General features: G+C 41.2%; 1 protein-coding gene and 1 long non-coding RNA gene across 45 annotated transcripts in view; both read right to left on the bottom strand.

The window, feature by feature from the left end:
* The window catches only part of LOC122465221, a 95,475-nt gene extending 93,392 nt beyond the window's left edge, over window positions 1-2,083 (bottom strand). Inside the window, exon 1 of the long non-coding RNA XR_006289898.1 lies at window positions 1,953-2,083. This is a non-coding gene — a long non-coding RNA (uncharacterized LOC122465221). The remainder of the gene's footprint in view (window positions 1-1,952) is intronic.
* Window positions 1-27,356, bottom strand: part of NRXN1 (neurexin 1) — a 1,224,094-nt gene that overhangs the window by 920,209 nt on the left and 276,529 nt on the right. The window lies entirely within an intron of this gene.

The following is a 27,356-nucleotide window of genomic DNA, read 5'->3' as shown; positions in this document are numbered from 1 at the left end:
TACAAGAATGATACATGCATTCAAATAGGATGAACACACTCAGTAGATTATAAGCTTTGTAATGATACCTGACAAGAGACCTTTTGAATCAAGCATATTCCAGTTACATCATATTCACCTTCATAAGCATATTTTTATAAAGCATATGGAGTGCAACATCACAGGGAGTACAAGGGTTGACCCAAAAATCTGTATTCCAGAAAGCTTCCTGCACAACAGGATCATTAAAACACAGCCAGCAAAAAATTAAAGAAAGAATAATTTTTAGGCTGAAGACCCCCTGCAAAATACACATTGGCACTCCCAGTCAGTGTCCCCTCATGTGCCTTCTCCTGCGCATATAACTACATGTTGTCCAGTTGAGTTGAGGCAGCATGGCGAGTCAGGGCTCCAGGCATGCCATGACACATGGACCTTCATCAACTCCACCCTCACAGGACTGTCCCTGCACTGTGTGCCCATGCCCATTTCACAGCAGGATGTCCTATCTCCCAGAAAGGCAGAGCAGCAGCCCCTCCGCTATCAGGAGAGAGACAGGAGTGGCAGCAGGGCTCCCACCAACACTTAGCCCAGCTTCTCGGCTGTATCTTCTTGAGTAGGTGGTCTAAGGCTACTAAACTCTTTTCCTGTTGCATTCAAGGCTTGTCTATGCACAGACTGGAAGTGAAATAATTTCAGTAGATACTCTTAATTCAAAATAAATGTCCACACAACGACTTCCACTGCAATACCTACAGGTGTGAATTCAAACCAGTTTAGTTGCTTCAGGTCCAGTTTTGTGTAGACAAACATGCACAGAGAAATTGGCAGGGTCCCACTACTCGCATACATACATAACTCATTGAGATGAATGAGGCACTTCACCTCTTTCAAAGCTATTGTTTCAGGCTCTCTGCAGACCCAGGCAGATGTCACTGCATCCATTATTTCCATGTCACATTTTCAAGCTATTCTTTGCAACCACGAAGGACAGAATTTTTAATTAAAAATACAATAGGCTGATAACAAATGAATCCAGGAGTTGAGGCTCTGTGCACATGCCTGTGGTATCTATGTCTTAAATCAAGACTTAGGGAGGGTAAGTAATTGGTGACTGGAGTAGTCCAACAGTAGATACACTCTTCCTTTTGGGGTAAGGGTGGGAGGGCAAGAAAATAATCAAGCAGGATTTTGTGACGGAGAATCACAGTTTCCTCCTCAGCTGATGCAGCTATGTACAGCCCTTTACTTAGGGCTCACTGAGACCTTACAATATCACCCTATGCCAAACTCCCTTTCTTAAATTCCAATCTACCAGTATTATCCTTTCTTCAGATTTTACAATGCTAATTTTTGTAAGAAAAATTTTAAGACAAAACTTAAAAAATACATATATTTCAGCAGAATACAGACACGCCCTCACATGATGTCGTTTCCAATTGTTTCCTGTACTGTACTCTATGCCAAAGTCATCTTCAAGAAAGGTAGTGATGCAGCTTTCCTCAGCGACTGCCAATAATTTCTATCTATACAACTGTATTGTAAAAATTCAATTAGTCAAAATTCATAAGACTAGAAGCAGCCATTTAGTAACTCCTTTTACCATTTCTCCTATTTCAGTAAATTTTGAATAGTAAGAGTGGAGAGGGCTAATTCTCTGGAAGCATAATTTACTTGTTTAATTAAAAAGCTCTCTACTCAAGAAACATGTCCCTTTGGAGCTATTTTCAATATACAACGAAAATATATAGGTGATATAACTACTGCTAAACTGAAGAACCTTTACAATAAGATTTAACAAACTTTTTTTAAATTTAGGCAGCAAATTATTAACACTATTTTGATTTCAACTGTTGTATTCTCCTCACTACTTTTATATTTATCTTATTTCTAAATTGTTTTCAGTAACTACAGACACACACAGAACTGAAGTCCTCAGTCCTAACTCTCACTGAATTAAATGGGAATGTTACCTGAATAAGGAATGAGCAAAACTGATGCAATACATCCAGCTGCTCACATGGCCCTTATCCCCATAGTACCTGAGCATCATACACTGTTTACAAGATGACAGTGTGTGTGCTTCTCTCTGCAACCAAGTGTGACAGACCCAGACCAGTGGGATACAGGAGTCTGGTAGAAGGCAAATATATTGGCCACTGGATGAACAGTTTTCTGTTCCCTGAGTGACCAGAGCAGGGGCTGCCTGAGAGCAATCAGGAACCTGCCAGAACCAATTAAGACAGGCAAGCTAACCAAGACAGCTGGAGCCAATTAAGAACTTTCTAGATTCAATTATGGCAGGCAGGGTAATCAGGACACCTGGTTTAAAAAAGACCTCCCATCAGTTAGTAGGGGGGTGTGCCAGGAGCAGGGAGTGAGAAGGTGTACTGCTGGAGGAGTGAAGAGTTCAAGTGTGATCAAGCTTCAGGAGGAAGATCCTGCAGTGAGGATAAAGAAGGTGCTTGGGGGAAGGAGCCCAGGGAGTTGTAGCTGTCACAAAGCTGATACAGGGAACATTGTGGACAGCTACTATCCACAGGGCCCTGGGCTGGAACCCGGTGTAGAGGGTGGGCCCAGGTTCCCCCCCAACTCCTGAACGGACACAGGAGAAGTTGACCTGGTCTGTGAGAAACACCAGAAGGGAAGGTCTAAATTGGAAAGGGATCTGCCCTGTCCCGACCCACTAGGTGGGACACAGAGACTGTGGGGATTGTTCTCAGTTTCCCCCATGCTGACCAGTGATGAGGTTAGCTGAGTGGACGGCAGGTTTGAGCCACTAGCAAGAGTGGCCAAACTGAGGGCTGCCGTGAATCTCTGAGGCAAGCAAATCTGCCAATAAGCGCAGGACCCACCGAGGCAGAGGAGGAACTTTGTCACACAAGAAGCAGGCTTAGCGGGTGTCATAAATATAAAGGGAAGGCTAACCACCTTTAAATCCCTCCTGGCCAGAGGAAAAACCCTTTCACTTGTAAAGCGTTAAGAAGCTAAGAAACCTCGCTGGCACCTGCCCAAAATGACCAATGAGGAGACAAAATACTTTCAAAGCAGGGGCAAGGGGGAACAAAGGCTCTGTCTCTGTGATGCTTTTGCCAGGACCAGAGCAGGAATGCAGGTCAGAACTCCTGTAAAGAGATAGTAAGCAATCTAGTTAGATATGCGTTAGATTCTGTTTTGTTTAAATGGCTGATAAAATAAGTTTGTGCTGAATGGGATGTATATTCCTGTTTTGTGTCTTTTTGTAACTTAAGGTTTTGCCTAGAGGGATTCTTTATGTTTTGAATCTAATTACCCTGTAAGGTATTTACCATCCTGATTTTACAGAGGTGATTCTTTTACTTTCTTCTATTAAAATTCTTCTTTTAGAACCTGATTGCTTTTGCATTGTTCTTAAGATCCAAGGGTTTGGGTCTGTGTTCACCTATGCAAATTGGTGAGGACTTTTATCAAGCCTTCCCCAGGAAAGGGGGTGTAGTGCTAGGGGGGATTTTTTTTTTGAGGGGGGGGAGATGTTTCCAAGTGGGCACTTCCCCTGTTATTTTTGTTAGACACTTTGGTGGTGGCAGCATAAAGGTTCAAGGACAAAAGGTAAAAGTTTGTACCTTGGGGAACTTTTAACCTAAGCTGGTAAGAATAAGCTTAGGGGGTCTTTCATGCAGGTCCCCACATCTGTACCCTAGAGTTCAGAGTGGGGAAGGAACCTTGACAGCGGGTTTAAGCTGTTTACTTTCTGATGGGTTGATTCTCCACTTCTGCAGAAAGTCTGTTAGAGGGCTTAAAAATGAAGTAATCTCTCTCTTTCCATAAGGAGGGCAAGTTTTATCTTCCCCATCATAGAATTGGTTGGCAGCTGCCTCCAGAATTTCTTTCCCTCTGCAAAGAGCAACAAGGGGACAGGGATGTGTAATACACCCACAGGCTACATCACACTCCTCCCTAGCTCCATTGGAGTTACATGGGGATGCATATCCCTTTCCAACAGTTCCTCCAGTATATGCCATTTGGGCTTTGCTAGACTGAATAGTAGAAGTCCCAATGTAACCTTAACCATAGTTGTTGTGAAATACATATATTTGTCAAGATATTCTGGGCCAGATCCACAGCTGGTGTAAATAGCTACATTGAAGCACCTGGATCTATGCTGATTGATGCCAGCTGAGGATCTGATAGTTGAAAAATCTTGTACATGTTTCAAATACTGGAATATTTAGTGAGGCACTAATCTAAAGATGCAGTGGTAGACAAAGTTAGCTATCACACATAGAACAATAAATGCAAAGAATCATTTATAAGACAAAGTTCTTCACTTGCCTTTATTAAACAATCACACCTTTTTAAATTAACCTGTGTTTATCGTTCAGCAGTTGTTTCTTTTCAGCACTGAATATCAAGATGCAGTCCACTGTGCTGAAAGCTGCTAGCTTTCCAAAAAATGAAAGCGCTTGCCAATAAATCACAACTGATTTACCATATGCCACTTTGTTCTGCCAAGCATCACCAGCCTGTTCTACTTTTAAGCAAATTTCATTATATTATAGCTCAGAGCAATGCTCATTAAAAGTATTACTGAAAATGTCAAGTTGTTTTTATATTAAAAGTGACTATTTTCACCACGAAGGCAGTCTGATATTTATTGAAAATGGATATTTTAAAGAGCTAATCTCAACCTCATAACTCATTTCTAAAACTGTCAGTATCGTTCTTGAGGGTGAGGGATGAAGGCACTGTTTGCAGCTTTAACCATCTCCTGCTAATGTTGACAGCTTTCATAGGATTGTCCATTCTGTGACATTCCAAGGGACATTCTCCAATTGCCATGCACTGGTCCCTCTAGAGATGCCTTCTCCACTTGGTCTCTTTTATTATATCTCAGGATATACTCTTCTGATGCTGAATACCTCTGGTGTATACAAGAGGATCAATCCAGTCAGCTGTTGGTCATATTCTGAAAGGTGTAGAGTGCATTAAAACACAACATAGTAGGTGCTCAGCACATTACAGGATCAGCCCCTAGCTGGTAAGCCATCTAAAGACTGATCCAAACGCTGGGCTGACAAACTCAATGTTGCAACACTTGACTCAGTATGTGGAACTGTGTGTAAGTCAGCACAAATTCTGCCCATGCTTTGGGTTACAGTCAACAAAGGGAATCACTATCAACTCCTGCTGTTTTTGCTAAATTTAATAGTTTGATGATTCATTGTTGAATCAAACAGTCTGGCAAAATTAACAATGAACTTCCCTTAGAATAAATTAGATTCATCCAATGTTTTTCATGGCCAAATACTTCTCAGCAAATAGTCTATTTAAAATATATATATATAACACACACTTTGTCACAGCTTTATGGGAAATTTAAAAACACTTCAAGGGTTTAAATATTTTCCCATTTAAAGGCTGGTAACAATATTGCCTGTAAGCAAATGAAAAATATGATTAATTGTTGTTTACAGCATACGAATAACACAATCCAATATGCAAATGACAGCCCAGTATTGGTTTTTCAACTGATGGAAATCTGCTTTAGGGGCTCTCACAAATTTTGAGCAATCAGAATGACTTGGCAGTTAACATTTAGTGGTTCGGTTAAATTTGAAACAAGACACTGAAAAATATGCTGTGTATTTTTGTTGTTGTATAGGTCTTCTTCCATAGTGAAGTCCAAAAACCACAAACAACCAATATGGTATTACCCTCTTCACAGCCTCTAGCATGGTGCTTCTAGGGATGCAGTACTCACTGCTGTCCAAATGTTGATTTTCCAGCTATTTAGAAATCCGTGGGGAAAAAAAAAAAGACTAGCTCTATTTGTTCCATAATGGCCATGGGCTTCTTTGTTTACTAGAAGTAAAGTTTGATCAGTTCTTATAACTTGCTAGTCATTCGGTGGGCAATCTGCACTCTTCTATCCATGCAGTCCTGTTCTCATTGCTGGCTCCAAAGATACAGGAGAAAAAACACCTTTTTTCCTTGCACAATTTTAGTTCATTTTGCTATCTTGGACAAATCCTGTCACCTTCCTCTCACAAGCAGTCACAATGAATTTAATAAGGGTCTTGAAGGACCAGATCTGAATAAATGCTGCTCTTCAGTTATAACAGTCTCAGTTCTTAATTTTCACTGTCCCTATATTTAAAAAAAAATCCAATGAAGGAACTTCTCTGAAATGGCTCCTTAATGCTCTAGTATTGAGAACTTTTGTTAGCTATAGTATTTTATTTTTTTAAATGTTATCTATATTCAGTAACTTCCGTACTTTCGTATATTTGGAACAAATTAAAACCATTTTATAAGTACATAGTATTAAAACAAATTTAGTCTATCGTGGCAGATATTCTTCTATCACTAGATTAATTTCCAGATATCATTTTAGTTCACACTGGATAAACAGGCAGCAAATTATATTTGCCCATCACCATATGAAATGTCTATCAAAGATGAGAACAAAATCATGATCTTAAAATTGCTCTTCCTGGGAATACAAGACTTAAAAAAACACAAGTAGACAATTTTCCCCACTAAAATGTAATTAGCAGAGAACTATACCTACAGCTTTTCATTTTTGTTTTCTTTATATTTATAATTTAAATTGTAATGTATAAAATTCACTGGGGCAAATGTGAAAGAAAAGCAAAATCAGCAAATAGTCTGCTCACTGTAGATATTTAAAATATGTCTGGATTACTGAACTTTCAAGGCAGTATATTTGGTTTGAAACATTTATTTAGTTCTTTTTTATGTATCCATTTTGCAGCCAATGTTTGAATAATTTATTAAAAGCCTGAACAAAAATATGCTGTGACAAAGACTGATCAGTTGAAGTCTTTGGAAGTTTTCATCCAAATTGAGTACACATCGTTAAAGAACAAACCCAGATAGTAATTCATGTTTGTATCAAATTGTTAGGTAGCTGCTTAATAACAGGTTTTCTTTTTTCCTTGTCCTTACTAAAGCCAAACAGCACACATGTTTTGGATATCTGACTCGCAGTCCAAAAATAAAATCAGGAAGGTCAGGAAAAACAATAGATGGTGCAGTGGCATCTGTTGGCATATTTGAGAAGCAGAGGATACACAATATAGATCTGTAGTATTACATACTTCAACTGAGAAGAAACTGCTAAAACTTCACTGTGTTATAGGTTATGCTATAGGGTGCTTAGTACATAGGTGACAAGCCAGCTAGCAGTATAGTTAGGGGAGAAGGCCTGCAGGGACCAGGAAGAAACTTGCAGGGGACCTAGGTCCTGGGAAAGGACCCCCCCACCACCCTTGGTCCTACTCCAGCTAGGTAGGTAGACCACCTGGTGGAGATTCCTGCAGTGTGAACAGCAGCAGAAGCCTTATGAGGAAGAGGCTTTAGGAGGGGCCAGGTTGCAGGGCCTGCTGTATCTGTTTTAGTTTGTGTTGTATTGTTTTGGTATTGGAAAATAAACCCATCCCTAAAGAAAAGGACTGAAATTCTGCTTCTGTTCTGGACCTGATTTGGTATATTGGGAACTGGTCCACTAGCTTAGAGCTAAACATGATTCAGCTGCAAGTAGAGGCACATCAAACCATATTCATCAGCGGGCACCAATTTGTCGACATATCCTAGTAATCTGTCCCTACCCTGAGCACCTACAAGGGGAAGGGCACACCTGCGCTTCAGACTGGAATCACTCTGATTTAAGTGTTTAAATGCAACTCTGATTAATGTTGCCAGTGTCTCTGTATTGATTCCGATTACTCTTCCTTTTAAACACTCTCTTTCTTAACTTTTGATGCCCTAATGGGCTGAAAGTGTTGCAATGACTTTGAGCTATCCAGCTGCCTTTAAAAACCAACTCTTAGAACATCTATCCACATAGGCCAGAAGATTAAGAGCTGTCCTTGAAAAGCAAATAACCTTTTTTCCCCTCCTTAACATTTTTTAACACCACATTTTAATCTTATTTCCTGAAAACTTCTTCATTTTCTAATTCTGCGTAGAATTTTCTGAAGATATTTATTCTGGAAATCTAACAATAAGATTTTGATCTTGGTCAGAGGAGACTTCTCAGGCTGCATTCACATAATGATTTCAGCCCATACCTAATAAAATATAGGTTCCACTTTATTTTTCAAACCTTAAAATATGCTCAGCTTTGGTTCACTAAGTTTTGGGTAATGGTTTAAGTTAATTCTTAGCATATCTGAATGAATTAGTTCACCTGAACCGCCAAAATGTATTCAGTGTCTGCCATTATGCCTCTATTGATTTTAACATAGCTACTTACCCCCTCTGGTATTTTATTATTAGTATATATCTATTTATTTGTTGAACCTGGGAGGCAGTGACCATGCGATGGTCGAGTTCAGGATCCTGACACAAGGAAGAAAGGAGAGCAGCAGAATACGGACCCTGGATTTCAGAAAAGCAGACTTTGAAAACCTCAGGGAACTGATGGGCAGGATCCCTGGGAAAACAACATGAGGGGGAAAGGAGTTCAGGAGAGCTGGCTGTACTTTAAAGAATCCTTATTGAGGTTACAGAGACAAACCACCCCGATTGTAGAAAGCATAGTAAATATGGCAGGCGACCAGCTTGGCTTAACAGTGAAATCCTTGCTGATCTTAAACACAAAAAAGAAGCTTACAAGAAGTGGAAGATTGGACAAATGACCAAGGAAGAGTATAAAAATATTGCTCGGGCATGCAGGAGTGAAATCAGGAAGGCCAAATCTCACCTGGAGGTGCAGCTAGCAAGAGATGTTAAGAGTAACAAGAAGGGTTTCTTCAGGTATGTTAGCAACAAGAAGAAAGTCAAGGAAAGTGTGGGCCCGTTACTGAAGGAGGGAGGCAACCTAGTGAGAGGATGTGGAAAAAGCTAATGTACTCAATGCTTTTTTTGCCTCTGTCTTCACGAACAAGGTCAGCTACCAGACTGCTGCACTGGGCAGCACAGCATGGGGAGGAGGTGACCAGCCCTCTGTGAAGAAAGAAGTGGTTCGGGACTATTTAGAAAAGCTGGACGAGCACATGTCCATTGGGCCAGATGCACTGCATCTGAGAGTGCAAGGGAATTGGCGGATGTGATTGCAGAGCCATTGACCATAATCTCTGAAAACTCATGGTGATCGGGGGAGGTCCCGGATGACTGGAAAAAGGCTAATGTAGTGCCCATCTTTAAAAAAGGGAAAAAGAAGGATCCTGGGAACTACAGGCCAGTCAGCCTCACCTCAGTCCCTGGAAAAATCAAGGAGCAGGTCCTCAAGGAATCAATTCTGAAGCACTTAGAGGAGAGGAAAATGATCAGGAACAGTCAGCATGGATTCACCAAGGGCAAGTCATGCCTGACTAATCTAATTGCTTTCTATGACGAGATAACTGGCTCTGTGGATGAGGGGAAAGCAGTGGACGTGTTGTTCCTTGACTTTAGCAAAGCTTTTGACACTGTCTCCCACAGTATTCTTGCCATCAAGTTAAAGAAGTATGGGCTGGATGAATGGATGATAAGGTGGATAGAAAGCTGGCTCGACTGTCAGGCTCAACGGGTAGTGATCAATGGCTCCATGTCTAGTTGGCAGCCGGTATCAAGTGGAGTGCCCCAAGAGTCAGTCCTGGGGCCGGTTTTGTTCAATATCTTCATTAATGATCTGGAGGATGGTGTGGATTGCACCCTCAGCAAGTTTGCAGATGACACTAAACTAGGAGGCGAGGTAGATATGCTCGAGGGTAGGGATAGGATACAGAGGGCCCTAGACAAATTAGAGGATTGGGCCAAAAGAAAACTGATGAAGTTCAACAAAGACAAGTGCAGAGTCCTGCACTTAGGACGGAAGAATCCCATGCACCGCTACAGACTAGGGACTGAATGGCTAGGTAGCAGTTCTGCAGAAAAGGACCTGGGGATTACAGTGGACAAGAAGCTGGATATGAGTCAACAATGTGCCCTTGTTGCCAAGAAGGCCAATGGCATATTGGGCTGCATTAGTCGGAGCATTGCCAGCAGATCGAGGGACGTGATTATTCCCCTCTATTCACCACTGGTGAGGCCACACCTGGAGTATTGTTTCCAGTGTTGGTCCCCCCCACTACAAAAGGGAAGTGGACAAATTGGAAAACAAAATGGAGGGCAACAAAAATGATTAGGGGACTGGAACACATGACTTATGAGGGAACTGGGATTGTTTAGTCTGAGGAAGAGAAGAGTGAGGGGGGATTCGATAGCTGCTTTCAACTACCTGAAAGGGGGTTCCAAAGAGGATGGATCTAGACTGTTCTCAGTGGCAGCAGATGACAGAACGAGGAGTAATGGTCTCAAGTTGCAGTGGCGGAGGTTTAGGTTGGATATTAGGAAAAACTTTTTCACTAGGAGGGTGGTGAAACACTGGAATGCATTACCAAAGGAGGTGGTGGAATCTCCTTCCTTAGAAGTTTTTAAGATCAGGCTTGACAAAGCCCTGGCTAGGATGATTTAGTTGGTGTTGGTCCTGCTTTGAGCAGGGGGTTGGACTAGATGACCTCCTGAGGTCCCTTCCAACCCTGATATTCTATGATTCTATGATGCCCCAGTGAAGGATCGGGTTCTGATTTGTGCAGGTGCTGCACAAACATGAAAATAAGAAAGTTGCTGCCCTAACACATTCACGTTGTAACAATATTCCACACAGTTTTAATACCATTTACTTAATGCTGATGATGATTTCGGTTAGCAATAGTTGTCTCATGTATATGCTGAGTAGGAGAAGGGAACTAAGATAGATCCCTGTGGGAGTTTGCAAGTGAGCAATTTTGGGGAGGAGGAACAGTTACGTGTTGCCACACTCTAGATTCCATTTGAGAGTAGTGACTGAAGCTTTTAACATACCTACTAATGTCATGCTGGCACGAGTAACAGCTTATGGGTGACGGTCAAAAAAGTAGAGTCAGAAAATAAGTATTTTCTGCTAAAAATATAGAAATGTGGAAAAATATTTCACATGTTGGTATTTTTCCATATACTGTCTTTCTAAATCCCTCCCCAGATTTTTTTCTTTAAAGATCTTGTCAATCTGTGCTGGATCTCCTATTATGATCTTTCCTATAAACTATGTGTTGTAGGCCAGTGTTGGCTAATATCTCTTCATGGCTCTCATTCCCCAAACAGTTTTATATTTGTCTTCTGTTACCCCTTTGCAAACTCAGAAATATCCTTCCAATATAAATGACTGAAGTTGCATATATGGGTCACATTCATCCCTCTGTTACTGGAGGTTGCATGGGTGTGACTTCGGTGCAGACTTCATGGGTGTAACGGAGGGAATAATTTGAACTACATGCAATTGAAATGGAGGAATATAGTTGGGGGGGGGAAGTGCCTGGGTTCTGCATACAAATTATAGATACTATGCATTGGTTTACAGGGTAAAAAAAGTACTTTGAACAACACGGAAACAGTGGAAAGGCATCGTGTAGGGGTACACTCCATGTGATGAGTAAGGTGTCCCCTCAAGACCGGTGGCCTAGTCCTGCTCTTGAGCAGAATTCTGGACATCTGGCTTTGTTGGGTATGGTGAAGAGATCTACGTTCAGGAACCCACAGGGGTGGAATATATGCTGTTGGGCTTTTTTGTTTAATTTCCACTCATGATCTTGTGAGAACTTCCTGTTCAATTTGTCTACCTTGGAATTCTGATGTCCAGGGAGGTACACTGCCAACAGTTTGATGTCATGCTGGAGACTCTGGTTCCACAATTTCAGTGTTTCTGAGACCAGGGATCATGACCTGGCTCCCCCTTGTCTGTGGATGTAGAACATGCAGGCAATGACGTCCGTCCTTATTCTTATGGTCTTTTTTCTGATCAGTGTTAGGAAGCACTGGCATGCATTGCAGACTGCATGCACTCTACGAGGCTGATATGCAATGTGGATTCTGAGAGGGACTATCTGCTCTGCACAGTTTGGGTCTGTATACTCCCCAACTGATTAGGAAGGTGTCAGTTGTCATTATCAAGGATGGTGTTGGTTTTTGAAAAGGGACCCCCCCATGCAGACATTTTTGGGTTATGTTCACCAATCTAATGAATCCTTGATCTTGATTAGTAAGGATAGGAGTTTGTTTAGGCAGTGTCAGTGGGGCATGTACACTGTATGTAGCCATACCTGGAGATAGTGCATGTGTAGCCTGATATGTTTTTTCATGAGCATGGCCACTGCCATATGGCCAAGCAGTTGTACGCATGTCCTGGAAGAGATCTGTAGGCCAGTTCTTATTGTGAAAATGAGATTCACTACTGCAAAAAATCTGTGAGTTGGGAGGAAGGTTCTGGCTTGAATAGTACCCAACTAGTCCCCAATAAAAATTCCAGATGCTGCACTGGAGTCCGTACTGATTTTTGCATGTTTATCTGGAGGCTGATATTTGAGAAAAGGTCCATTGTTTTTCTCAAGGCTTCAACAGCTGTGACTCTGGATGGAGCCTTGAGGAGGCAGTCATCCAGATATGGGAATGTTACAATCCCTTGTTTGCGTATGTGCACCACCACCATGGTGAGGACCCTGGAAAATACCCTAGGTGATGCCAAAAAGCCAAAGGGTAGCATCTTGTATTGGTAATGAATCTGAGAAATCAACTGTGGGAAGGGTGTACGGTGATCTAAAAGTATGCATATTGGAGGCTGATAGCAGAGAACTAGTCCCCCTGTTCCACTGCTGGAAAAGTTGTTGATAGTGTGACCATCTTGAACTGTTGTAGTCTGATGAACTTGTGATGTTCCTCAAGTCTAGGATAGGCCTCCACACACCAGATTTCTTTTGGATCAGAGAACAGTGGAAATAGAAACCCTTCCCCCTGTGCTGGGATGGGACCAGTTCTATGGCCCCCCAGTCGCAGAAGGTGGTTTATTTCTTCCATTAGCAGGTGTTCATGAGAAGGGTCCCTGAAGAGGGACAGGGAGAGGTAGGGGGTGGGTGGGAGAGAGCATAGGCACCGACTCCATGGGTGCTCTGGAGCTGGAGCACCCATGGGGAAAAATTGGTGGGTGCAGAGCACCCACCTGCCCCCGCACCCCAGCTTACCTCCTGTTGGCGCCTGTGGGAGAGAGATGAACCGCATGGCTACCCTTTGTTGACAATTTCCAAGACCCACTTCTCCAAGGTGATTTCTTGCCATGATGGATAGAAAGGGGTCAAACAGTTGCCAAACTGATAGTCTGTTGAAGATGGTTGGAGCATCTGGACTAGAGGAAGGCATCTCGGGGCCTCAACCATTTACCAAGCTATAACATAAACACTACTATTAGTGCTAATACTAAAGACTAGGGATGACTGAAGGGCTCTGCTCAGGATTCTGTCCCAGACCAAAGGCGGTTGAGAAGGAACTGAGGGCAGTAGGACCGCACAGCACTATATAGATACCACTCACAGCGCGAGACAGTGAGGAGCGCATGTCCAGCCCAACGGGCACTGCTACTAAAGTTCTCCGATCTCAAGCGCAGGAGGTGCTACCACTACTACAGAGGAGCATCTGCAGAAGAATAGGTTGTTACAGTAACAAAAGTTTGTTTTCTGAATCATTCAACTGCTCATAAAGAAAAAAATTGACAGTGCACCTGTTGGAGCTAATCTTTCTCTTTTTTTTTTGTTTTTAGCAAAGCATTTATCACACTGAGTACCTGCTCCAAAAGCTTCTGCTTTTAATAGGTCAGGTTATAATGGTCTTCCAATATCAGGTATGTGACCAGGTTATATTTGGGTTTTGCATATCAAGCAATAAGATAGGATCATATTTCTCATTTAATGAAAATTAAACCTTCTCCCACAAGTTAAATCACATTTTACTTGACCCCTGATCTCAAAGGAACATTTTGCATTCTGATAAGATAAAATAAAATACAAATAAACGTATTGATTAAAAATAACCAAATACATGGCAAAAAGCAAGCAGAAATTTGCCTTCTCTATATTTGCTTTTTAATAATGTTCAACATTCTTCAGCTGGAAGAGTCTACAGCTGTGCAGCAATTGAGAAACAAGTAACTACAGGATCCAGTTGCCTGGAAACAGCCTGATTACAGCAGCCATTGTAAGCTATGAGGAAATTATACCTGATCTTTTAGGATCATTTGCCGAGGCTCATTATGGTAACAAGAAAATTTACACTTCAGTCAAAACTTTACACAAAAATAAGAGTAAAGCACCAAGATTACTGTTTCTCTTCGGAAGAAACAAATTTAAATATTTGAGGGCAGAACCACCAGAGTCTTCCAAAAGTCAAACAGAACAACAACAACAAAAATCGTATCAGTATCCTACTCCAGGAATATTCAGAATCAAGGGGTCAAGATACAGTCTACAGCAAATAATCTATGAGAATGCAGTGGCTAACACTGTGGTGTACAAGCCAACAGCAGCCAGAGAGAGGAACTAATAATGGATATTTGTATTCTGCTGCAGTGCTCCTTTAGCTAGCACTTACATGTACATCTAAAGCACAACTTTCAATCAGACATTGCCATTAACAGCTGCTTTGAAATGAACACCCATTTGTTTCATTTTGCCTTGACAGGCTGGAGAGATTTAGCCAGCTTTTCACTGGTGCAATGTAACAGAAGGAAATCTCCAAAAAGGGTGCAGAGTTAAAATAAAAAATAATACCCAGTAATCTCATCCGGGGGAGAGAGGAAAGGGAAGAGAGAAAAGGATATATAAAAACAGCTACCATCAAATAGCTCTCTTTCCTACAGCAACAGATTAAATTCATTTCATTCTGAATGCCTTATGTTGGTATCTTTTTTAGATGAAGTTGCAGCAGAAATATAAGGCTTCATGGCCTGGTTGTAGGGCCAGCAAGGTTTAACCAGGGCCAGATTCTCCTGCCCTTACTCATATGAAACAGACCCTTACTTCATGAGTAATCTCATTGAAACCAATGTGACTAAAATAAGAGCAAAGTATAACTCAGTGTTAATAAGGGTGGCACAATTTGGCCTTCAATTAGCATTTCATTAGAGCATTACCTATGTCAGAGTCGTAGATGGTGGACAGGAAGAGACATCTTGAATTATATACTTCAACTGTCCTTTATGGTGCAAGATTTCCATCTGTTCTGGTCTCATAAGTATTTTACCTAGGCAACAAATACACCTCCTCACATATGTTTCGGATATGCCTTAGCAAATCTTTCCAATGCTTGTTTTCCTGGTTGTTAAGGCATCTACTCTCTATGCTGTTCAGTAACCTCTTCAGTGTTTGCAAAAATCATATTACCTATACAAGACCCACCTCTTATCAATTTCAATAGTGCTCAATCTCACCTTTGACTTTCCTTATGTGTCACAACTCCTGACCATCTAATCATTTGCCTTTTTCAGGAAACCAGTGTACCAATATCCTTTAGCCAGCTACCCAACAAAGGTTTAAAGAGGTTTCTAAGGGACCTAACCCCACTGCAATTTTCAAGATAAACAGTGGAAGTGAAAACTGGATCCTAATGAGCTGATATGAATTATCTTGTCTCTGACCAGGAAATAGATATTTAAAAAAAATCAAGAACAAACCAATGTTTTATGCAGAGAATTAACAAAACCTGAAGCTGAAATTTTATGCAGTATAATAGCTAAGCATAGCATCAAGTAAGTGAGTTAATCCCGTAGTCTCTGAGGCTAACACCACAGTTCCCTTCACTCTTGTTCATGGGGGTGAGGGTTGCTACCAAAAATCCACCTGGTTTCTAACTTCATCATACAGGTGGGGGTTGGTCTTTCCAGCTCATTCTCTCTCCAGGTACAGGCTAACGGAAAAGGGATGGATGAAGGAGCATTTTAGTGCCCCTGGACTGTGACACACTGCTAGAGATATACCTTGCTCAGCAAGTGTGTCCTTGCTAAATTCACAGCAACACAATTGTTATCGCAGGGCAGTGATGGAAAGAAGCAGTCCCACTGCCACTGGCATTCATTGCTGTGTAGGTTATGAAAGGATGTGTTTTATGAAGAGAAGCAGCAAGGCAGACAAGTCATTCTATTTAACACCACAGACAACTCTTAACATTCTAACTAGCAGGCTCCAAATACAGATCTCTAGTACCTCAATCTGCCTTTCTCCCAGCCCTAATTTGTACATAAGTTTAAAAATAAAACTCCAGCTTTTTAAAATGTGTGAAGCTAAAGGCCATATGCTAAAGGCCTCGAGGTCTGTACTGTTCCATTGTTCTCTTTTAAGTGAGACATGTTGATTTTTCCTATTTGTGATCCTCTTACTAACTCAGTTCTGCAGTATTTGCAACTAATACTCCCAAAGCATTTAGAACTTGGTACCAATTTCTCAACAGAGGGCATCTTTATATCGGACATTTTTCAGCGATAAACTGCATCTTTTCTCCAACATCTTAGATTAATAAGGATGTTGTAGTAATTGAAACCCTGGCAATACTGAACCCTTTTTATTATTCTAATTGCACTTAGTTCTAATTGCATATTCAATTTTTCAAACTTTCCAATGCTTTTGAAGAGATACTCAACTAAAATTTAGTCAATTTCAGAAAAATGAGTTTAAAATACTTTCAGGTACTACTGCAGATCCTCCTGTCAAATGTTTATATTTTACTATTTATTTTATTTAAAATGATCTTGTTTGTATGAGAAATACCTACACAAACAAGAGGAAACTGACTGACGATACAGATGAACAACGAAACTGACTAGTCACAAAGGAACACAATAAACAAAAATAGAGAACCTTTCTCCGCTAATGATTTTTAACCATCTTTCTCTTAGGTGTTACTAGTAACAAAAGTAGGTTAAATTATTCTGAATAGAAGTACGTGTTTCTTAAAGATTCTCTTTTCTTCAAACTAATTAGTACTGTGTAGAAAAGAAAATGAATAACAAGAATATACTATTAAATTGCTGGTGAGTGTGTGTGTATATACCTCAGTCTTTTATGGAATGAGAGTTGCTCAACTTTGAAATAAGGCCTATACTGCTAAAAGGCAAACAATTGTCCCCTTAAGTCAGGCAATAGGGATCTGTGTTCTTTAGCAAGACAATCTGACTTCCATGGTATACATGCTGTTTAGATCAGACTTCCATGGTGTACAATGCAGTGACAACCAGGAAGTTCTATAGGACCACAGATTTTTCTTTATGCTACTTAGTAGTTATATTGTGCTATATAGATACTGTACGCTGGCGCTGCCAGCCTTCTGCATCTGCGTCTGAGGGAGGCCACGCATCCTTGCAGTTTGGTCTGCAAGAGTCGTCTCCATACAAAGAAAAAAAGGGGGGGAATTAGCAGTTATCAATGAGCCCTGGATTTCAAGCAGGGCAGGCCCGTAAACAGTCTGGGCTCTGGCCTGCAACCAGGCAGAATGGTAGTAGTTTATTCACCTGGCCATTAAACAGGGCAGGGCAGCAAACAGTCAAGGCTCTGGCTTGCAGTCAGGCAGAGCTGTAGCACCAGCTCAGGCAGGGGTGAGCACCAAGCACAGTGTATGGGGCTCAGGTAGGGACACCCAAGGAGTGCAAACCGCCTAGCCTAAGGAGGGGGAGTACTGCCACCCCAGAGGTGCAGTGGCAGGGAGGACAAGGGCCCCCCCTCAACTCCTCCGTGACCCAGCGTAGAGCCGTAACAGTGGCAGAGTGGTCCACCACTGGGTCAACAGGGATCTGCCTGCAACACATTGACCGTGTATCAAGCCAACTCTCAACTAGACTATTGCCTGGTTTTCCTGGGCTGCTTCTGTAGTAGCCAATGAGTCCTAGCCCAAGACCCTGGTTGGGCTTGCTTTTTAGTGAGAGGCGGATTGTTCTGGATTGCCTGAACTTTCCCCATAAGTGGGCACAGCTTGCCTGGTCCCAGGGTGTAACCTAGATAGGTTGTTTCCTTCCACCCAATTCAGCATTAATTTTGGGTTCGCGGTGAGCCCGGCCTCCCGGAGGATTCTCAAGATGGCTGCCACCTGGTTTAGGTGATCCTCCCAGTGACATCTGAAGGATTAGTGTTATTTCCACTTTACAAATGGAGAAAAGGAGTAGAAGACACACTAAGTCCACGTCAAAGCTAGAATGTGGACCACAGGAACTTCTGAGTTCTCAAACCTTGCACTCAGACCACTCAACCGTGCTGCCTCATCCTGTTAAAGTTATAACTGATACATTTTAATAATCAGACAGCTAAAGATAAGGTTATACTATTCCCACCCCAGCTTCCACACAAAGTAGAGCAAATGATCAAACATATGGTGTGTTAAAGATCAATGCTATTGTTTTCATAAGTGTGGGATGGCAGACAGTGTCAATCACAGGAGAGGTTTTATAATTCTTTTGAGATGCAGTGGATTTTACTAGATTATTTGCCACTACTGCTGTAGTGGGTTTTTTGTCTAATAATAAAGGTAATAATAAACCAAAGTCACATCTCTGAACACTACTTAAACACAACTCAGACACAGCTCTATTTATCTGGTCATGTTCAAGATCCTGTACTTGGAAAATTCTCTTGCCTGTTTAATCTGACTGTGTTCAACCCAGTAATGGAGGTTCACTTTCGAACACTGCTTTGTATGGCTAGACTTTTTAGTCATTTTGATTGAAATATGGAGGAAATGGGGTGACTTTTAGTGTCCATCAAAGCAAGGGACTGACAGTACAGTAGCTGCTGCGAGACAGAGTGTAGGCAGGGATTGTGGGAAACTTCTTCATAAAGATTGTGTCACTGAATCTTAGTGTAAAGCGGCAATTTAGTTGTTTTTCTGATGCTGAATCTTTGTGCAGCAGAGACAGCTGGTCTAATTTTGCTGAGCCACACTGTATGGTGACTTTGTGATATGAGCAAATACAGCTAAAAAGGATTATGTAAATTGAGCCCCCTAACAGCCCTTTTCATTACAAGCTGCGCTAGGGGTATTTGATGGAGAATCAATTACCACTGTATGTTTCCATCACCATAGTCTAGAGAAGTCAATGGAATGCCAGTTCAACTGCATCCCACATCACTCAAGTGCAGTGCTCAAGGAGTTAAGGAAGACAAAATTATTATTTTTACATGTCCAGTGCAATACCACACCAGGCAAATAATTTTCTCCATTAAAAACTAATTTGGAAGCTAGCAGATCATTTATATTTCCCTACACAAATTTTGCAAATTTCAAACAATAATTTAAATAATTTATATTTATATAATTTACATTGCCTAGGTCAATACCCAGGAGTTGGACAGAACTAGTCTTCATTCCATACTGAAAATCTTGCTGTTTCAGCTTTGTATTAGTTGCCAAATAATTTGAATGGTTTAATTGCACAACTTACAAATGTCCAGAAATGTCTCTTCACTCGTCTCTGCCACCAGAATAAGATAAGCTTTTCCAGTGAGAGATACTGTACGTGCTTAGATACTCACAACCAGAAAGAGCATTTCTCCACAGCTCATTTGTTTTATGGAGTCTGTCCTTAGTGAATATGGCCTTGTTTGAGGAAAATTTTATCTCATTTTTAAAATTATGGAAAGGGTGTCTTGATACCAGAATGATGAAACTTTTTACATAAAAGTGTAACTAATTAGTTCACTTTATCATTCATTTATTGTGTTATGATTAACTAATATTCTATTGTTGTATGTTAAATAGATTTAAATTGTAGGATTAAAGAAATATATGATCAGTAAGTATTTAGAAGTGATAAGTTTGTACTAGATATCTAAGTAAAGCAGGGCTGAAATGCAAGGCCTACAGGTTGAGGCCTTTAAGGTGTCAGCTTAGCCATACTAGGCCACAGGCTTAAGAAATGCTTGACATAAGTAAGTAACCAAAGAATAACCTGATCCCCCAGATCATGAGCAAGATGTGCCGATAGGTAGTATTACAAAAAAGTGACCACAATGTACCATTCAAAATCATGAGATACCTTGTTGTAACCTCTTTTTCTAACATGTGTCCTGACCGCAGGGTACAGGTTCTGCGTAGATGCTAATGAGAATAAAAGGAACTATAAACAACCTATAAAAATGGGGCACCCCAATATTGGGGGGTGCAATGCAGATAAAGAAAAAGAGGGTTGACATGTACATGTGCAGAGTATTGGGTGCAGTCAGAATCACATGATAAAAGAGGACTCCTGGATTGGGTAAAATGGGTTACTAGGGTTGCCAACTCCCGAGGTTTGGCCTGGAGTCTACTGGTATCGGCATCCATCTCCCATTGACTACTGAAAGCAATCCAGGAGATTTTAATAGGCTATTTTAAGAAAATTATATTATGTCATGTTGGGAAAAAAAAATTCCTGGAATAGCTTCATTCAGAGTTGGCAATCCTGTGGGTTACCTACAGGAAAACTCCAGCAGGAACCATCCTTTTACTGATGATCAGTTGGCAAGGTATCCATCAGACCCTAAGAATATCAGTAAGGACTATATTTGTAACTTGTGCATAGGTTTTCATATGATTTCTGTATGCACAGGTAATCATAACCTTAATTGTAACTTTAATAAAACTTGTAAAACAGACTAGACTTTGTACTTGTGAATACATGTGTAGTCACTATCCGTGGTCTTCATGTGTTCCTAGGGGCTCTAAATCTGAAACAAGTAGCAGAGGTAACTTTCACTCTGTTGACCTTGAAATTGTAGCAATCAGAGCTGAACCCAGAGTGGTGGAATACATCACTAAATTCACTTTAAATAAAAGGTTACACATGTATTGAATAAATACCAAGAATGAAGCTTTAAACTGAATATACAGAGAAACAAGAAGCTATTGACAGTAATTAAATAATGGGGTCATGCTAGAATAGTGAAAAAAAGTTGAATGGTTTTGAAAACATTTTATATATATTCAAGCATGTTCACACATGCTCACACAGTACCAATCCTTTAGTCTATGTAGAATTTGAAAAATATATATTACAATGCTAAAATTTACACAGTGGTTCTTGTTCCCCGGTATTTTAATGCTAAAATGTCAGACTGTCAAATAATAATGCCAAGCCACCTCTGCACACTTGCATGTCTTTCTTCAATCTTTTCAAATTGCTACATATAACCATCTAGTTAGCATTTTAGTTGCTATTGTTTATTACGGGCTCCAACTGTGAATATGTTCTTATTTAAGTGATCACTAATAAGACAAGATCTTTATGCCACAAATAGCATTCAGTCCAAACAAGCACACATTTACATAAAGTCCTTTCTTTGTTTTAGCCATTTAAAAACTACTCTTGTACAGAGAACCAAAGTTTGATATTTAAAACAATACAGCAAATTTACTAAAACCTGGGGAAGAGAATCTTACATAATTGATAAAATGTTCATTAGCATGATAATGACATGGGTAGTTTGCTTGGTTTGTTTTTGTTTTTAATATCACTGACTGCCACCCTCAGCGACAAAAATAAAACTCAGCTTAGCAGCAACTCAACAGCCTATCTGGCAGGGCTTAACTTTCCTTTTTCAGTTATTGGAGTGTGTAACGTAAGAATATCTTTAAAGCACAGAGTTAGCTTTTATTTTCTGCAGCTTAGCTGATCTGCATCAGTATGTTATAAAAGATGACTAGAGAGAGATCATACAGTAAAACCAAAGCATTTTACAATTATAATCTCAGTCATGCATACTTCACAGTATAAATCATGTAATACCAGTGTAAATAATCATATAATACCAGTGTGGAAAGCATGCTTATATTTCAGAGCTGTGAATGCATGAGCATGTCCATTCTACCCAGCACACTGCTTTATATTTCCTTGTTACTAATTGCAAGTTATTTTTCTTTTCCCCATTGGCATGTTTGTCTACATCTGAGAGACCTTCATTCTTCAGCACATAAATTTGGTGCTTTGGAGAACTTCACATTGCAAAGATCTCTCCAGATTAGCAGGAACCCTCCATTTTAAGGTATGCAGTCTGAAATGATGCATACTTGTCAAACTAGTGTGAATGCACCACAGACCCCAAACTTAAATGCTTAAACATAAATAAATGAAACTATAGCATAAGGGTCTTTTCTTCTCACCAGGAAAAAACAAACAAACACCCCCTCCCCCAGTTCTTGAAAGAAAACAGCCTCTGCTGCTAAAAAGCAGAGAGCAAGAATGAAAGGATATTATTGTAGGACTGTGACAAATGTGTCTTTTTCCCTAGCTCATTGCAATTGTTGTAGTTTCTTTTGTTTTCCTCCATACGTTAAAAGCATTTAATAGGATAAATAAAATAGTATTATGGCCGGTTTCAAAATCCTCAGTTGTGAAAGTCAGTCACTTGCACTGCCACAAAACTTGGAACCTGTGTATTTAGGTAATTTCAACACAGCAATTAAAAACAAACAAACAAGCAAAGGATCAAAAAATATAAAACATTCATAAATATTAATTCAAAAGTACCTCAAATAACTGACTAATGTATAAGTCACCTCTGTCTTCTACTGGGTGGAATCAGGAGTGCTGAACTATGTGCCAGAGGCTTTATACTGTTAACACTGAAGATTCTCCTTTGGCTCAAGTGTTAGAAGCCTTTGCTTCTGAATCAAAATTCTATCCTGAGCATCATCTGAAAGCTTGCAGTGGCTTTTCTGTGCATCATGGTGATCTAACAACACTTGGTGCCAAACGTCCGTTGACTTTGGCATGGGTATGCAAGATGAAGGAGGGTGCAAATTGTCTTCTCCCACCTTACATACTTTATAAGTGGGCCCACTTTAGAGGAGGTCCCTCCTTTGGAGAAGGGTACAGACTTCTTCCTCTGTTTGTGCTCAGGGATAAACATCTTCCAATAGGGTATTAGGATCAACACCCTCCCGCCCAAATACTGACCTATACACAGCATGCGTACTCCTCCTCCACACTTTGGAATTCAGAGAGGATTGCATTTCCTTGGAAGCACAATTCCGCCTCTTGCTCTCCCCAGGGTGGTGCAGCCCAGTAAAGGACATAAAGCTCTTTGTGTTAAAGTTTCTCCTGTCCTTAAATTTTCCCCTGACTATTTTGTACATCTCCTCTGCTTTTGTCTTTCCAGATTATATCTGGTGGTGCCAAGGAGTAAAGATTTAATTCCTATTTTATAAACAGTACATCACATAGCAACTACAAAAACAAACATTTACTAAAAACTTGCTGATGCTTTGAAAAATATACATCTGCTTTCCTCTTGGTGCACACTCTGGCCTGATCTTCCACTGTTATGCTATGATGCACCCAAAACACAAGGAAATCAAAGTAAAACACCACACGTAGGCGATCTGTCAAAACATGTGATAACTATGAACTAGTTAAGTCAGTGACAGTCTGAACAAAGGCCTGAACATAAGGCCAAATGGCAGGTATGTAGCAACACACACAGGAACTGGAACACTGAATTCAGGGAGCGGAAACCAAGAAATAAATAGGAACACGAAGCAAGAAGCAGGAAGGTAACACACACATTAGACATCAAAATTTCCTTCTCTTTTCCCAAAAAGTTCAGCAGTACCTTGCTGGAGGTAACAAATGATCCCAGGGCTGTAGGTTGTTCCTCTGACTCAGCGCAGGGGGTAGATGCTGTTGCTATGGTGCAACTTCCCCAATTGGCCACATGACATCATCATACATATAAATTGTGTCCTGTTCCCTATCCGTTCCCCTGGCAGTAGGCACTATATCTTGCTGGCAAACACCACATTCTCCATATGGTAAATGCACTAGCCATGCTCCATATCCTTCAGTCTGCAAGATCACACCACAAGTATCAAAAACATTTCCAGACCCTCGCCTAACATACAATGCTTGTCCAGGATAGAACACAAGGAGTCTTGTATGGATATGCTTGTTGAAACTCGCATATTTCATATATCTGTCACCTTTGAGGATGGCAAAGAGGTGGGATGAACCTTTTCCGTCATCATAGACAACTTGGTCCTCACAGGTCTGCTGAAGAGCCGATAGAAAGGAGTTTACTCCAGTACTTTCATGAAGTGCACTCCGAATAGCATATAAAGCATGACTCAGTGCAATAGAGAAGGGTGTATCTTGATGTTCCTCCAGTATGTAAGCTATACTCTTCTTCAGAGTCCCATGCAATCTCTCCACTATCCCATTTCCTTGGGGATAGTATACAGCAGATTTATAATGCACTATATATGGACACCTCAGAAAGCCTTCAAAGAAACAAACAAAACATCTTGAAACAAAGGGTGTCCCATCACCTAAAACCAGGCTCTCTGGTAGGCCAATCATTGAAAATAAAACGGTTAGGCAAGAAATGAGCTCCTTTGAGGTGCCATGTGAAATTATGAATGCAAAAGGGTAATGTGAATAATAGTTTATGACAGACAACAGTATGAAGCCACGCAGTGCAGTTGAGGGGCCAGTAATATGCACTGCAATCCTCTGCCATTGTCTGTCTACAACCAGAGGTGAAAGTAAGCCGGTACAGTGCGGCGTACCGGCAAGAGCCAGTACACAGCCGACCATACCAGCAGGGGGCAGCTTCCCCAGGCAGGCAATTTAAAAGGGCCCTGGGCTCCCGGCAGCGACTGGAGTCCCTGGCCCTTTAAATTGCCACCAGAGGCCCACTGCCAGAGCCCTGGGGTAGTGGCGGCCAGGAGCCCTGGGCCCTTTAAATCACCGCCGGAACCCTGGGGTAGCAGTGGCGGCCGGGAGCCCTGAGGCTCCAGTGGTGATTTAAAGGGCCTGGGGCTCCCGGCTGCTGCTACTGAAGCCAGAGCCCCGGGCCCTTTACATCTCTGCCAGAGCCCCGGCGGCGATGTAAAGGGCCTGGGGATTTAAAGGCCCCACCCCTTTCACCTGAGACCCCGCCTCTTTGCCCGAGGGACACCCCCCTGCTCAGGACCCTGGCCCTACGTACCAATAACTCCCTTAAGTTACTTTCAACCCTGTTTGACTGCTGGTTTCAAAGGGGCCAGAGGAGCACTAGTTTATGCACCGTGCATCTTTTGCATAACTGCACTTGGTCACATTCAACTTTATGCCAGCTTGTTGGAGTCAGGTTAGCACCTGCTCCAGACCAGCATTATGCTCAGGAAGGGTCTTAGCAAAGATAAGTATGTAATGCAAATAGCAACATGCACCCAGCTATTATCAAGGAGCTGAGAGATCACTGTCTGAAATACCTTGCAAGCAGAAACTAAACCAAATGGGAGTTGTTGATAGCAGTACACAAATGGCATGCTGAAAGTCTGAAAAACTGTGAACTTTCAGCCACAGGTATTTGCCAATAACCGGATCAGTAATCCAGCACACAGGAAATCCAGGTTCCACTTACTGGGCATGTCACCTCTTTGAAGTTTGGCAATTAAAACTGCTCACGTTTCACATATTTGTTATGTACCCTAAAATCTGTGCAATTGAATATTGCCATTCTTCTGGTATATGATCACTGAGGGCAAGCTCTAATCTGTAGGCCCTTCCACCTCCCACTATTATCTTTCATACACTGCAGTTCTACTCAGGTCTTGTCTACAAGTGCAGATGTACACGATGTGCAGGCAGTGCAAAGCGCTTGGCATTTGAATCCAATTGCAAAAAGTATGCGTCTCTATCACCATTAAATTAACCATGGTATCTCTGAATGATATTTTGATATCCCCTTGTGATCTAGCTGATACAGCCACACCCGAGGTGTCCTATGCACATTCATGCATAATAGCAGGCTGTAAGCACACATTGCATTACAATAATGGAACAGCATTTGCAGCTGTACCTATAACAATATAAAACTTTTAAGTCAAGGCTGTGCCTTTGTACAGCACAGAACACACAGCTTCACCTACTGTCTGCAAAGCATACAGATTCCAAGCTTTTATAATCACTGTAGTCAGGCAAATGTACAAATTATGAACTAACACAGAAGGGAGAACATTAAATCCTGCATCCGTATCCACCATGCACTTAATCGGTTTATCATTAATTTCTATGACACGGGATACCAGCTTCAGCGCCTTGCCACATGAGAAGATCAGCCTAAAGGAGACATTAGGGTCCCTGTTAAAGGTGGTCTCATGTGGCTCCACATTTACTGTATGCACTTCAGGCCTCCCATCATTGTAAACCAATGTACCATGGCACACTAACTTCACATGTCATTCCATCCCACAAGCCCGGCACATAGCAATTCTAGCCAGGCAGGCAGGGAAACTGGCCAATGACCCATACTACCACAGCAAAAACAGTGAGGAGCTGACAACTTTTGCTGCTGAGGCTGTGAAGTGGAGGTAGGTAAAATCGTATGACTCTGGGCAAAGGAAGCAAGAGGAGCAGCTCTCGGTTTAAGTGTAGACATAGAGGAACCCCCTTCAGCCCAAGACCTCTCAAATGCCTCACTCTTAACAACTGTGGCAACATCTTCAGCCAGTAACCATTTACCCAGGCAGTCATTGGCTACACCAATCATAAATGTTTCCCTGAGCATGATGATTATAACATCCCCAAATTCATAGTCCTGTGCCAACTGCCACAAATGATATGCAAATTCATGCATGATTTCGTTGGGCTGCTGGCGAGTTTCAAAAAACCTTTTCCTCTTTAGCAGAACAGGATCTCCAGTCTCCAAATACTCATTGAGGTGCAGCACAGCCACATCAGAGGAGAACTTGGGCTCTGGGGGTCCATCCTAACTATGAATGCTATCATAGCCTAAACTGCTCCCACCATTGATGTTGCATAGGCACTAAATACAATCCCTGCCTCAAGCCAGATAGTTCTTCCTCTCAAGTCTTTGGGCTTCTTTAGTGACCCAATGAGCATTGCAGTACCCAGAAGAATCCCATGACCAGTAACATGACTACTTGTGTTAATCACCAAGTCCTCCTAATTGTGATGAAAGGCTATTCAACCTGCATCCTAATGTCTCTCCGATATTTAGATAGGGCTATTCCACCCATTGTGATTGGCAGCAGAGGGGATAAGAGTGGAGGAAAGAAAAAAGTTTCAGTGAATGGAAAAAATGCCCCCACAAATCCACACTTTAAATCAGCAATTTGAATATAGTGTTTTAAACAATTTTCAATTTATACTTAAATATTTAATAACAGGCTCTTCAATCTAGCATACAAAATAATAACAAGATTCAATGGCTGGAAGTTAAAATTAGGCAAATTCAGAATGGAAGTAAGGTGTACATTTTGAATAGTGAAGGTAATTAACCATTGGAACAATTTACCAAAGGTCTTGATGCATTCTCCGTAACTGGCATTTTTTAAAACCAAGATTGAATTAAAAAAAAAACATATGCTCTAATTCAGAAAGAATTATTTTGGGGAAATTTTATGGCCTGTGTTTATAGGAGGGCAGACTAGATTATCACAATTGTTCCTTCTACCTTGGAATCTATTATTAATATGAACTCATGAACTCTTTTGCATAGCATTTGAACATTTTGTTTAAAGGGACTCTGTCCATTTGAAATCTAGTGAAATAGGGGGAAGCTGACTATTAGGAAAAGGTGAAACTGATT

This window comes from Chelonia mydas, chromosome 3 (genome assembly GCF_015237465.2).
Source record: "Chelonia mydas isolate rCheMyd1 chromosome 3, rCheMyd1.pri.v2, whole genome shotgun sequence".
In the NCBI taxonomy this organism is placed as follows: domain Eukaryota; kingdom Metazoa; phylum Chordata; order Testudines; family Cheloniidae; genus Chelonia; species Chelonia mydas.
Note: the sequence above shows the minus strand (reverse complement) of the source record. Positions and strands in the feature narration are given on the sequence as shown.